Raw genomic sequence first — 15240 nt, 5'->3', positions numbered from 1 at the left:
AGATTGTGGGGTCCATCCCCATGTACCAAACTTTGAATAGCTCTCTGCCAATTTCAAAGTTTGGCAGATTTGGTGCTGAATTATTTTTCAGCTTTACTTAATTTTCAATAGTAGGTAAGCTATGAAGAAAAACAATTGTTTTTCTTCTATAGCACATTTGGAGGGTAGTGCATTTGTTTTCTATAAAATGGAGGACAATTGTTCATTCTATGTGCACCAAAAAAAAGAATTACAAAGAAGAGAAAGAAGAGTGAGGCATCACAGAGGAAAATAATCTGTGAGGAAAAATAGAGAGTGTGAGCGATATTGTAGTGAGGTGGAAAAATCAAAAGAGTGTTATTTCTTTTGAATGTGTAGTGGTCTTTGGAGTTTTACTCAGACATACAAGTGTAAAATCCTTACTATAGTGATATTCGTTGCTCCTCTCGGGTCGTGATTTTTCCCTTATTTAGGAGGGTTTCCACGTAAAATCTTGGTGTCATTATTTCTCTTTTATTCTCGTTGATTAACCGTATTGTTGTGTTCCGCATTTATTGCCTTTATTACCGCAAATATTATTTCTGTTACGGATTTATTTCCAACACTCTTCTCTTCTTTTTTCCTCCAAAGATTGAACTTGAGCTGTCTTTTTCGCAATCCAAATAATTTTTTTTTAATTTCAACATTTTGCCTCTAAGATTTCTTGCTTCTTCTTCAAACAGTATCCTAAAATATCAGAGATTCACTACAACAAAAACAACTTTTAGCGGCATTAAATATTGACACTAATAAAGAGTGCTAACGTCTTTACCGGTATTAGTTAAGTGCCATTAGAACCAATGTCACTAAAGGCTTTAGGGACATATGTAAAGAGTGACAATTGCCGTTAAAAATACATATTTAACGGCAATTATTTTAGCGGCAATTAAGAATTAAATACCGCTAATGGTCATTTTTATTGTAGTGATTGTATCAAATATAATTCATATGACATGGAGTACTGTGTACTTTATGATGTACTTACAGGTTTATACTCGAAGAGAGATTATATATTCCTAACATATATATATATCAGTTAGCTCTCACAATATATTGGTTGCACGGCCTAATTTCCTATATGAATAATTGTGGAGATGAGAACATGTTCTCAGATTTAAAGAACACTCATTATGTGTAAGTGGGAGATGTAAAAAATTTGGATCCAGCTTTAAGGGGTGCTTTTATGGCCCATTATTAGGATTATTAAGTTAGACCTTATTATTTCCTATATAAGTACAAATAAGATGTTTTATTAAAAAAACACACAAAAAAAAAATGAAATATTATAAACACATTTATAAAGGGGGATGGAGTTTGAATCAGTGGACATTAATGAATCATCATCGATGAACGTTGCACATGACACAATCAATTTAAATTAAGATCTGACGTAATTTGCTTACTTTCCTAATAGAGAGGATAGAAGTTGAAAGTCACTTAACTAACGGAGAAGGTATGATTTTTTCGTAGTAATAATGAACCAGTCTCAAAAATCTATGTTGGTCATCTGAACCAAACAAAGGTCGAAGGACCATTCAATTCATTGGGGGATATAGTGGCGTCCTCACACGACGTCATTTCCGCACCCACCAATAGACGGACATGCATGTTTGAATTCAGACCACACCAAACTCATCTTTGTTTGAGTTGCTCTTAGGCACGCAGATCGAATATCTTACTTATTCTGAACAAGTATATAGAGATCTTCGTTAAACCATGGATGGAGTCTCAATCTTTTTTAGTATTCTTTATCATGCCACACTACCAGAGAGCTATAAAAACAGGTCTACTACTGCATAAGACTATTGACATTCATCAAATACTAATGCATATGCTCATTAACATCCACTCTCATAATAATTCATAACATATACTCCCTCTGTTCCAAATTGAGTAGACTTGAAATAGAGTTCAAATAAGTAAAAAAGACTTGAATTTTGTGGTGTCAAATTAAAGATATGTAAAAATCTTTTAATCTTGTGCTCTTAAACATATCATCTAAAAAGTTTGAAATAGAAGTTGTTACAAAAGGAAAAAGTCATTCTTTTCTAAGAAGACCTAAAAGAAAAGTAGATCAAACAAATTGAAACGAAAGAAATATATTATATAGGGAAGAATTTTATTTATTTATCTTCCTAACATAGACTTCCGAGTTTTGTCAGATGTTAATTTGATGAGTTGAGCTTCACATATTATTACAGGAGACACCAACCTTCATTGTTCATATTAATCATTATCGTTATTGAATCATCATTCAAGAATAAATGACATGTCCGATGACATTTGTTTAGCCGGATTGCAGAGCATGTACTAAAAATAAATACCATTGTGCTGAATCCAGAGAGGATAAGCTGTTGACAAAATACATAATAGAGCAAGTGAAAGGGCCAATCAGATAGGAAGAAGTTAAGGCAATCGTATCTGACAGACAAATGTACTTTTTCCTGAGATATTGTCCATTTGTTTACAAAATGTTTCAAGCTCCTGATGCAAGGCAATCAAAGGTCCAGGAAGTTACATGTTTCTGCAAGTACTATGATTTGCACAAATCATGCCAAGTACTTGAACAAATTTGGGTTATATTTGTCCCTCGCTAGGCATTCTCTACTTATCAAATCTTCGATTCTCTTCTTGATAACTTTGACATCAGGCTATGGAGTATTCAAAACAAAGTAATTAGCTCAGTTGAAATTGAATACCAAACATTAAAATTGAGAAGTACGAGTTTAACTCTAGGGATACCTCGAGTATCTGTCCCAACATCTAAATGCATTCCATAACCAGTTGCTGGTGGGCCAATACTTTAAGACTCTTCATAATACGCACAACTGAAGCATCTATAGCATTCTGCCTAGCCATTTCAACGTCTTCAATTACCTTTTTCTTCTCATCAACAGGAGGGAGAGGTATCTACATACCCATTACAGCAATATCATCAAGGTGTCAGTAATGTAGTGCAACAATTCATAGTAAAAAGGCTAAACTTACTCATCATTAATTGTACCTTGATCCTCCTCATTTTGTCAGTGAACTATGAGTTGAACTCAATGACATCAGTCGGAGAAATCGTTTTGGTGCTTGGCTCCTTGTTGAGAATCTTGTACTTAGCACATGAAAGGGAATGAAGAAGCTGAACAACATCATCATCTGATAGGTTTAATTGAGTCATGATATCCTGGTAACTCAATCTAGCTGATGCATTAAATAGCAACAGAGCAGAAGCCTATGAAAAAGGAAGAAGTCTCAATCTCATTTTCTCATTGATACCGTAATAGCAATATTTCAAATTAACTAAGTCTATCCGATTTCAAAAAGTAACAAAAATCAACCTGATAAGTAGTGAAAATGAGCTCAATAGTCTTTGGCTCAAAATTTCCATTTATGTTGCAAGTTCCCAAAGAGTATATCCACGTAAGTTTCCTGTCCTTCACTTGTATTTGATAAAACTCCTTGAATATTTCAATGCACCTAACCTCACAATGCACAACATAAAATGAATCAACATAAGGACGTTTGAAAAGAAAAATGATTCAAGCAAAAAAGCATGCATCATTCCTTGCAGAAAGAGAAGAACTTCCAGCAAGAGGAACTAGGGTACTAACCAAGATAAAATCAACATAAAGCCAATAAACATATTGATATGATATACCATTTCTGCTGGGAGGTGGAGATCAAAAGACTTGTAGCTAGGCCAGAAGCCAGTAGTCAAGATAGTCACCGTCAAGTCAATTCCTGGATTTGTTATTGGATTATTGCTCAAATACTCCTCAAAGCCGCCTTGATTTTCCCTTGCCAATGTCAAATCTGTGACCTATAAGAAGAGACGAAGAATGTCACCAGAGAACATAACCTCAAATTTAGCATAATTGATCTGGATAGCCTACCAATCTCTCCATCTTTGATATGAACTGCCCCCCCACACTGCTGCTTCAACTTTGTTAGGACACTTCTCTCATGTTCTCATGTTCATCATTGGCACTGCTATCAAATAACAACCGCTGGGCTAGCTTTCTCCTGGAAAAAAAGGAAGTCATAGACTTGTAACAGAGAAGAAGCAACTATTCGAGTAGTGGATGAGATACACATTCGAGGTAACTCTACCTATAGAATTCTGCAAACAAGTCCTTATCACCAATATAAGCTAGCAGCTTTACCACCTGCAAGTGATATCTATTATCAGCTTTCTCCTACTCCAGTAGTACAAAGAAAAAGCAGATGCTCTTGAGGAAAAGAAGAGCAAGAGCTCACCTTTTCCAAACTCTCTTCCATGGCTTCATCACTCAAATTTTCACTCTTGGCTTTTTTGATAATGACGTCGCAGAATGTGGCAAGAAGTTCAGTGCTTGAGCTACCAAAACACCCTTGTTGCAGAAAGTTCGAAAGCTTCTTTAAGTGCCGAGAAAGTGACAACAGGACATATATTAGCAATTTACTTTTACCCTGATGCACTGACCTAACACACAGAGCAGAACAATTAAATTAGACAACTATCCTTTGGTCCAACACATACCTTGTGAAAAAGTGTGTGGTTTTGGAAAGTTTTATTCACATACGCCAAATACTTATCATGAAGTTCAATCACTTTCCGAACAAAAACCTGAAAATTCAGAAGTAAGTTCATCGCTGAAAACATATTCAAGGGTCAGATAACAAATCTACTAAGGGATTACCTGTTCCTGCAAACCAACCATATCTCTCTTATCTGCCTGTTGAAGATTGCAGAACACTAGTTGATTAGAAAGAATGCAAGACATTGAGCAATTATATTAAATGCATTGAGAAAGAAATACTAGTCTCATCCCTAAAAGGATAAAATGAATTAATTTTGACATTGTTCTAACCAGCATAAGGGGAAAAGTTAAGATACATAAAAGAAGGAAATGCAACAAAGGCACTTGATGGGGGGTTTTGCTTTAAAGAACATTTACCATCTCTTTGAAGTAACATTCCCATCCACCAAATTATCAATGATCATGTACTCAAGGATAAATAAAGTAAATGAAACAAAACAATCACTGAGATGAAGTCAAACTTTGTGACTAAATACTTTAGATAGGAAAGAGAAGATATGATGTTAAAAAGAAATACCTGAATAAAACTCATCAAAAGCACAAACTGGAAATTGAAATAAGCAGAATAGCAATATGCTACGAACAAGGGTTATGGTGGAGTGTTATGTACTCCTTACTCCTCAATCAGGTCTCCGTTCAAGTTCCCTTGGTTACCTATTAGAGAGCGCTTTACCCCCATTGTGAGACATCCGGCACAAATTCGGATGCAGGTACTGAACACTGGGTGCGAAACTGTAACACCTCGGATCTAATAAGGGAGAAAATCCTAGTTTTTCATAAAACTGGTGCCAGCACCAAGGAACCACCCACAGACTGTAAGTAGAACCAGAGACCGTAGGTGGGACCGTGGTTGGCCAGTTCAAGTTCCCATAAGAGTCAAGATTCCGCGACGGTTCACTAGGACGATTTTTCATTCCATGCATGAGCCGTAGGTTGGTCTCGTAGGTGAGTTTCAGGGTTGAAAGATGAGACCTACGTGGTCCATGGTCCGTCGATGGAGCCACGGTCCGTAGGTGGTGTTCCGTCGTTGGGGTTCAAGATTCAGTGGTCTCTGTTGAATGCCTTGAATCGGACGCTATGGCAAACCCTATTCTGTATTCTGTTCTTGCCTCTCCATGATAAAACTGCTCCCCCTCTTCCCCGTGGACGTAGCCAATTTATTGGTGAACCACGTAAATCTGTTGTCTTGTTTTTCGCGTTTATATTTTCTCGTATTATCTCGAATTCCCCATAACAAATTGGTATCAGAGCCTCTCGGTTAATCGGTGTTTTTTGGAGAATTCGAGATGTCTGCTTTGAACGTGAAAATCGACAAATTCACAGGGAGGAACAGTTTCAGTTTATGGCAGATCAAGATGCGGGCTTTGTTGAAACAACAAGGCTTCTGGGCGCCGTTGTCGAAAGACAAGAACGCCGACATTACTCCTGAGATGGCGATTCTGGAGGAAAAGGCGCACTCGACAATCATGCTGTGTCTCGCGGATGACGTCATCACGGAGGTCTTGGATGAAGAGACTGCTGCTGGTCTATGGTTGAAGCTGGAGAGTTTTTACATGACAAAATCTCTAACAAACAAGCTGCTTCTGAAACAACGTCTATTCGGTTTACGAATGGCTGAAGGTACACAACTCAGGGAACATTTAGAGCAATTGAATACTTTGTTATTAGAATTGCGTAATATCGATGTGAAGATCGAGGATGAAGATGCTGCCCTGATTCTGTTAGTATCTCTCCCAATGTCGTTTGAGAATTTTGTTCAATCGTTCATTGTTGGGAAAGATACTGTGTCGCTGGAAGAAGTCAGATCGGCCCTTCATAGCAGGGAATTACGGCATAAGGCTAACGGCACAAGTACGGACATACAGCCTTCCGGTCTGTTCACCAGTAGCGGAAAGGGAAGGAAAAACGGCGGAAAGAAAAATAAGCCGATGTCGAAGGGTGCAAAGCCAGATGATGTTTGTAATTACTGCAAGGAGAAGGGACATTGGAAATTTGATTGTCCGAAGAAGAAGAAGCAATCGGAAAAACAATCAGTTTCTGCTGCTGTTGCTGAAGAAGACACCAATTCTGAAGAAGACATTGCCCTAGTTGCGGATGAGCACACTCATCATTCAGATGTGTGGGTTCTCGATTCTGGGGCATCCTATCACATCTGTCCTAGGAGAGAGTGGTTCACGACTTATGAGCAGATAGACGGAGGCAGCATCTCGATGGCCAACAGTTCTGTCTGCAAGGTGGTTGGGACAGGCTCGATCAAGATAAGGACACATGACGGTAGCTTCTGCACATTGAACGAGGTCAGGCACGTTCCATTGATGACGAAAAATCTGATATCTCTCAGTTCTTTGGACAGCAAGGGATTCAGCTGGTCGGGAAAAGATGGAGTCTTGCGGGTCTGGAAGGGTTCAAATCTGATTCTGAAAGGTGTCATGCGTGGTACTTTGTATTTTCTACAAGGTTCCACGGTTACAGGTTCAGCCCATGTTGCATCGTCAGAAGTTCACCAGGAGGATATGACTAAGTTATGGCACATGAGACTTGGTCATATGGGTGAAAGAGGGATGCAAATTCTGTCAAAGGAGGATCTTCTTGCTGGTCATAAGGTTAAAAGCCTAGAGTTTTGTGAACATTGTGTCTTTGGAAAACTACATCGCAACAAGTTTCCAAAAGCCATTCACAGAACAAAAGGCACTCTTGATTATATCCATTCTGATTGCTGGGGTCCATGCCGTGTTGAGTCTTTGGGAGGCTGCAGATTTTTTGTGTCCATTATTGATGACTACTCAAGGATGACTTGGGTGTACATGATGAAGCATAAAAGTGAAGCTTTCCAGAAGTTCAAGGAGTGGAAAATTTTGATGGAAAATCAAACAGGGAAGAAGATCAAGAGGTTGCGAACTGATAATGGGCTGGAATTCTGCTGGTCTGAATTTGATCAATTCTGTAAGGATGAAGGGATTGCTCGACATCGTACAGTCAGAAATACACCACAGCAGAACGGTGTAGCTGAGCGGATGAATCAAACACTTCTGGAGAGAGCAAGGTGCATGCTCTCTAATGCTGGGCTAGATAGAAGATTCTGGGCAGAAGCGGTTAGTACAGCTTGCTACTTGATTAACCGCGGACCACATACAGGCATACAGTGCAAAACACCTATGGAGATGTGGTCAGGAAAAGTTGCTGATTATTCAAATCTGAAAGCTTTTGGTTGTACGGCTTACTATCACGTCAGTGAAGGTAAGTTAGAACCAAGAGCTAAAAAGGGAGTATTTGTGGGCTACGGAGATGGAGTGAAAGGTTTCAGAATCTGGTCTCCAGCAGAAAAGAGGGTTATTATGAGCAGGAACGTTGTCTTTGATGAAAGTTCTCTGCTTAGAACCATTGTGAAGCCTACAACTACGTCAGAAACTGGGAGTCTTGATAAACAGGTGGAGTTTCAAGTCATTCAGAACGAGAGCGATTTGAAAGAACCTGAAGAGGAGGATCAAGAGCCACAGACAGAAACTGATATTCCAGAATCTATGCCATCAGATATCCATCGGAGTATAGCTCAAGATCGGCCAAGGAGGGTTGGAGTTCGTCCACCTACGAGGTATGGTTTTGAGGACATGGTGGGTTATGCACTGCAGGTTGCTGAAGAGGTAGATACATCTGAGCCGTCTACTTACAAAGAAGCCATTTTAAGTTCTGATTCTGAAAAATGGTTTGCCGCTATGGGAGATGAGATGGAGTCCCTACACAAGAATCAGACATGGGATCTGGTCATACAGCCTTCGGGGAGAAAGATTATTACTTGCAAATGGGTTTTCAAGAAGAAGGAAGGGATATCACCAGCAGAAGGAGTCAAGTATAAAGCCAGGGTTGTTGCCAGAGGTTTCAACCAAAGAGAGGGAGTGGACTACAATGAGATCTTCTCACCAGTGGTCAGACATACTTCCATCCGAGTGTTACTAGCGATAGTTACACATCAGAATCTGGAGCTTGAACAACTTGATGTGAAGACAGCGTTTCTACATGGAGAGTTGGAGGAAGAGATATACATGACTCAGCCGGATGGTTTCCAAGTTCCAGGGAAGGAAAATCACGTCTGCAAGTTGAAGAAGTCCTTATATGGACTTAAGCAGTCTCCAAGGCAGTGGTACAAAAGGTTTGACAGCTATATGGTGAAGTTGGGCTATACTCGGAGCTCATATGATTGTTGTGTCTACTACAATAGGCTCAAGGATGATTCATTCATCTATCTGGTGCTTTATGTAGATGATATGCTGATAGCTGCAAAGAAGAAGTATGACATTCAGAAGCTGAAGGGTTTACTTAGTGCTGAGTTTGAGATGAAGGATCTGGGAGCCGCTCGGAAGATTCTAGGGATGGAGATCATTAGAGACAGAGAGAGAAGGAAACTTTTCTTGTCACAGAGAAGCTACATTCAGAAGGTCTTGGCGAGGTTTGGCATGTCTTCATCTAAGCCTATTGATACCCCCAGTGCTGCCAATATCCATCTCACTGCCATGTTCGCTCCACAGTCAGAAGAAGAGAAGGAGTATATGTCACGAGTCCCTTATGCCAGTGCCGTAGGAAGTTTGATGTATGCTATGGTCTGTACAAGGCCAGATTTAGCACATGCAGTCAGTGTAGTGAGCAGATTCATGGGACAACCAGGGAGAGAACATTGGCAGGCTGTGAAGAGAATTTTCCGGTACCTTAGAGGTACATCTGACGTTGGTCTCATTTATGGAGGTGATACTCAGTGCTTGGTTACTGGCTATTCTGATTCTGACTATGCTGGAGATGTTGACACAAGAAGATCGATGACTGGCTATGTGTTTACCCTTGGAGGATCTGTCGTCAGTTGGAAGGCAACTTTGCAACCTACAGTGACTTTGTCTACTACGGAAGCGGAGTACATGGCCTTGACAGAGGCTGCAAAAGAAGGGATTTGGCTGAAAGGGCTGGTTAGTGATCTTGGTCTGCATCATGATCAGGCTACGGTGTATTGTGACAGTTTGAGCGCAATTTGTCTAGCCAAGGATCAAGTCCATCATGAGAGAACCAAGCATATTGACGTAAGGTATCATTTTCTGAGAAGTGAGAAGAGAATCAAGGTGAAGAAAGTAGGAACTGCTGATAATCCTGCTGATATGTTCACAAAGCCGGTTCCACAGAGCAAGTTTCAACACTGTTTGGACTTGCTCAACATCAGAAGCTGTTAATTGCCCTGCGGGGCAACTCTGAGGAAGAGGGGGAGGCCTGGCACTATCATAGTGCGTCTGAAGAATCTGTTCGGAGAATTCAAGTCAAGGTGGAGATTTGTTGAATGCCTTGAATCGGACCCGTTACAAACAGAAAGGACGGGGGTCTCGCTGCCCGGTCCGACGGTATACAATGTTATTGTATTGGGCCCTTAATTATCTGTTAATTCTGTATGTTGGGCCCAAGCCTGTTAGGGCGTAGCTTAGCACTATATATAGACGCTATGGCAAACCCTATTCTGTAATTCTGTTCTTGCCTCTCCATAATAAAACTGCTCTCCCTCTTCCCCGTGGACGTAGCCAATTTATTGGTGAACCACGTAAATCTGTTGTCTTGTTTTTCGCGTTTATATTTTCTCGTATTATCTCAAATTCCGCATAACAGTCTCTAATCCCACCTACGGCCAACCAGCACGGTCCATGGTTGGACCAACGGACCGTAGGTGAGGGTCAGCAGCTAGTTAGAGAAAAATGATTTTTGGATCAACTTCAGACGGTCATATCTTTTAGCAAAAAATGAATTAGGTGGTCCATGACCTATCAAATTAAAGATAATTGATTTCTCTTTCCAAATCCACCAAGTTTGCTAAAATTCAAGCTCGGAATAAAAAGTTATGCTTGTTTTAGTGTAGCCCTGTCGGCAGAGCATGAACCACGACCAGACGACGGCCGGTAGTTCAAATAATGGTCCCTCAGTCCCGTAGTAGATGGCACTTTGAAATTGTTAAAATAACATGTTTTCTTGAAATTGCTGCATAGTTCCTTGTATGAACTTAGAACCCTATTTTGTGTAAATTCGCTTAGTACATGAATTATACTTGCTAGTTCAGTTAAACTGAAAATCGTGCTCCAGATTTCGGATGTCGCATTATCAGCATATAAATGTTGCATTTTTAGCTAGCATGTCAATTTTTGAGCTATTCAGTACTTGGTGCATTTTAGCTTCATGAATATTCAGTTGGGAGTAGACTTAACACCGAGTTGGACGAGGGTACAACGTACCCTCACAATCCCAGAACTACATGCCACATAGGTTCAGAAGTCCCCTCTATTGCGCATCTGTTTTAGTGATCACGCCACAATCATGCATTTATACCCCTTGCAAGGTATATTAGGTACTCTCGATGGGGCGCATACATCGGACTCCACGTTTAGCTCATGTGGCTTATGTCGGTTAATACTTAATAGTAGCTCCCATAGTCAGACTTTTAGTGCATTTGACCAGGTTTCCAGTATATACTTCAGCATTCGGTTCAACATATTATATCCATGAGTAGTACTTGGTGATCGCATTCAGTTCAATTCTTTTCGGCTATACTTCAGTACATATATTGTTGGTTGATAGAGGATTTCCAAGAAGATTTTCTTGCCATCAACGATGTGATCCTCTAAGATGAGAAGATATTCTTCATATCAAGTATGATCCTTTTAAGATCTTAGGATAGTTATGGTAATCTAGAATATCAAATGTCTGATTTTTTCCCTTAATGTAAAATATATGGTGTTGTATAACTCATATTCATGTGATTTAGGTGATTTTATTCCATAATCTTTTATGTATATATAAAGCCATGTATATGACATAGAAATATATAAATGAAATTATTCAACAATCTTATTCCACATGGTATCAGAGCTTTAGAGTTATTCCTAACCAATTTTATTCATTATCTTGAAAAATTCATTTTGCTATCTTTATCTGCCCAAACCATGTCTAAACCGTGTCTAAAAATGGTACTGCCGAAAATATTCCAATCTTTGAAAAATTTATGCAACCGTACAGAATAACTCTACAGTTTCAATTGGAGATTTGCAACATTCAATTTCAACAGGTAGTTGTTTATTGGCCTTCACAGGTATTTCTAAACTCTTCTATTACTAATGTCTCAGACAAACTTTCTCCAACGTGGGTGGTTGATTCTAGGTCAACTGATCACATGACCGTTCTCTCTCGTCTCTTCATATCATGTTCACCTTGTCCTAGCTATAAAAAATAATTATAGCTGATTGTTTAGTTATTACTGTAGTTGGTCAAGGAGACATATGTCCTTCATAATCACAAGTTATCTGCAAATCTCATTTCTATCCAGAAACTCACCAAAGATTCCAAATGCCAATTAACTTTCTTCCCTTCACATTGCTTATTTCACGAATAGAACACGAAGAAGATGATTGGGCATGCTAGTGAGAAAGGTGGTCTTTATTGTTTGGATTTCCACAATGGTGAATATATATCTAAGAATTCCTTGTCTAGTTCATTCTTGTCTGAATCTATCATGTCCAATAAAGAGAAAGTATGTATATATCATCGTCGGTTAAGTCACCCTACCTTCTATGTAATCAAAAGGATGTTTTCATCTTTGTTAAAATATTTGATTGTTGAGTCTTTTAATTGTGATGATTATGAAATTGCAAAACACAAACGTATTTCCTTTCCAATTAGTCACAAAAGATGTAAAACTCCATTGTCTCTTATTCATAGTGATATTTGGGGGCGCTCTCCCATTCCTAATATTTCTGGTACTAGATGGTTTGTCATTCATTGATGATTGTACAAGAGTTATATTGATCTATTTGCTAAGGCAAAATTCAGATGTCAGTCAAATTCTTCCTACTTTTTTTAATATGACCCAATCTAATGTGCCAATTAAAAAATTCCAATCTAATAATGCCTAGGACTACTTCAATCAAAACCTCTCTAACCTCTCTGTTTTCTTCCAAAAAGAGGGAATTATTCATGAATCTTCATGTGTCAATACTCTATAAAAGATCACTATTGTTTCACAAAAAGGTGCCAAAACATAGTATTGGGGGGAAGCTGTCCTAACTGTTGCACATCTTAGTAACAGAATGCCATCAAGGATTCTGAACTTTCAAAGTCCGCTTGATACTCTTAGGAATTTCTTTCCAAATTTTAAAAGTTCCAATAAATTGGTTCCTAGAATCATCGAAAGTGTTGCCGATGTTCATATTCATTCTCAAAATAGAGGCAAATTAGACCCACGTGCTCTTAAATGTGTTTTCATAGGCTATTCTCCAACTCAAAAAGGTTACAAGTGTTATCAACCATCATCAAAGAAATTCTTTGTTTCAGCCGATGTCACATTTGATGAGAGTGAATTCTTTTGTAATCATTCTTATAATCAGGGTGAGTCATTAAAGGGAGAGGAACCTCTAGACTTGTCAGTGTTTGATTTGTCCATTCCTAGTCATGCCAAATCCTCCTGAGTCACCATTTCTTCAGTCACCTGAGTCTCTGTATCTTAATGAATCCATTGAGTCTCCTAATCCAAATATAGATAATGGAATTCTAGAAAATAATTTATCATTGCATGTACATTGCATGTATGTTCCAGAAGAAAGAGACTAACTGTCACACTACTCTGTTGCAATCATCTCCTCAGGTTACTGCTCCTGCTCCTGACACCCATCCTGAACATGCTGAACCGTCAGAAACACCAACCGAACTGATCATAAAGAAGAATTTAACCAACCTAATGACCTTGACCTTTCCATTGCACTCAGAAAAGGAAGCAGAACTTGCACACAACATCCTTTGAGCCACTCCATGACATCAAAATCTATCCCCAAGTCATAAAGCATTTCTCTCTAACCTCCACAGAATTTCTATCCACAGAAATTTGTCTGAAGCATTAGGAAATAAAGAATGGAAAAAAGTTATGAAGGTAGAAATGGAAGCGTTGGAAAAAAAACAGAACTTGGGATATTGTGGAATTACCAAAAGGAAAAAGGTTGGTCGGGTGTAGATCAGTGTTCACTGTGAAATATAAATATAAGTCATATGGGTCCATCGAAAGATATGAAGTACGTTTGGTAGCAAGGGTTATGCATAGACCTATGGAATTAATTATTTGGAAACTATTGCCCCGGTGGTAAAAATGAATATAGTGAGAGTTTTATTATCATTGACTGTAATTTTTAACTGGAACCTACAACAGTTTGATGTAAAAAATGTTTTTTACATGGAGACTTAGATGAGGAGATCTATATGGAGGTGCCACCTGGTTTTGAAAGCAAGAAGGGAATGGTGTAGACTGAAGAAGGCACTCTATGGATTAAAGCAATCACCCCGTGCATGGTTTGGAAGATTTACAAAGGTTATGATCAAGCTCGAGTATCAACAAAGTCAAGGAGACCACACCTTGTTCATACGACACTCAAAAAACAGGAAAGGTGACAACATTGTTGTTTATGTGGATGACATCATTGTAACATGTGATGATTCAAAGGAGATACAAAATTTGAAGAAGTGCTTACTCAAGGAAGTTGACATCAAAGAGCTTGGGAAATTAAAGTATTTTTTGGAAATCGAAGTGGCACATTCAAAACAAGGAATCTTTATTTCCCAATAAAAATATGTGCTTGATTTGCTGAAAGAAATAAGAAAATTAGGGTGTAAACCAGTGGCTACACCAATTGAATATAATCATAGATTGTGCAATGCTCCAGAAGATTTAGTGGTAGATAAAGGCTTGTATCAAAAGGCTTGTAGCGAAACTGATTTACTTGTCTTATACAAGGCCGAACATTGCCTTTGATGTAATTGTTGTTAGCCAATTTATGCATGATCCTAGAGAAATGCATCTTCAAGCTTTCAACCGGATTCTACAATATCTTAGAGGAAGTCCAGGAAAAGGAATATTATTCAAAAGAGGAGGAGAGATGATTTTAGAGGCTTGTACAAATGCGGACTATGTTGGTTCATTAGTAGATCGAAGGTCAAGTTCTAGATATTGCACTTTTTAGAAGGAAATATAGTGACTAGAAGGAGTGAAAAACAAAATGTAATAGCTAGATCAAGTGCAGAATCCAAGTTTAGATCTATGGTGATGGGAGTTTGTGAGTTGTTATGGTTAAAGATAATCCTTGATGATTTGAAGATAAGATGAGAAGGACCTATGAGGCTATATTGTAACAATAAATCAGCAATAAGTATAGCTCATAATCATGTGTAACATGATCGGACTAAGCATATTGAGGTAGACAGACATTTCATTAAGGAAAATTTAGATAGCAGACTCATTTGTACACCATTCGTATCTACAAAGATCAGGTGACTGATGTTTTAACAAAAGGACTGCCAAACAATGTGTTTCAAGATCTAATAAGCAAGATAGGAAGAAAAGATATCCATTCATCCGCTTGAGGGGGAGTGTTGGCTAATAGAGTATTTCCAAAAAGATATTAGTATAATCAAATATGTGATTCTCTAAGATGAGAAGATATTCTTCATATCAAGATATGATCCTTTAAGATCTTAGGATAATTGTAGTAATCTAGAATATCACATCTCTGATTCTTTCACTTAATCATAATATATGATTTTGTATAATCTCACATTTCATGGAATTTAGGTGATTCTACTCCACCATTTATTATAT

General features: G+C 38.5%; 1 pseudogene; it reads right to left on the bottom strand.

Moving 5' to 3' along the window:
• Nucleotides 1-2326: 2326 nt before the first annotated feature.
• The window catches only part of LOC107026545, a 40027-nt pseudogene continuing 27113 nt past the window's right edge, over nucleotides 2327-15240 (bottom strand).

Source organism: Solanum pennellii, chromosome 1 (genome assembly GCF_001406875.1).
Source record: "Solanum pennellii chromosome 1, SPENNV200".
Taxonomy (NCBI): Eukaryota; Viridiplantae; Streptophyta; class Magnoliopsida; order Solanales; family Solanaceae; genus Solanum; species Solanum pennellii.
The sequence above is the reverse complement of the archived record's forward strand: the minus strand, read 5'-3'. Positions and strand labels throughout refer to the sequence as shown.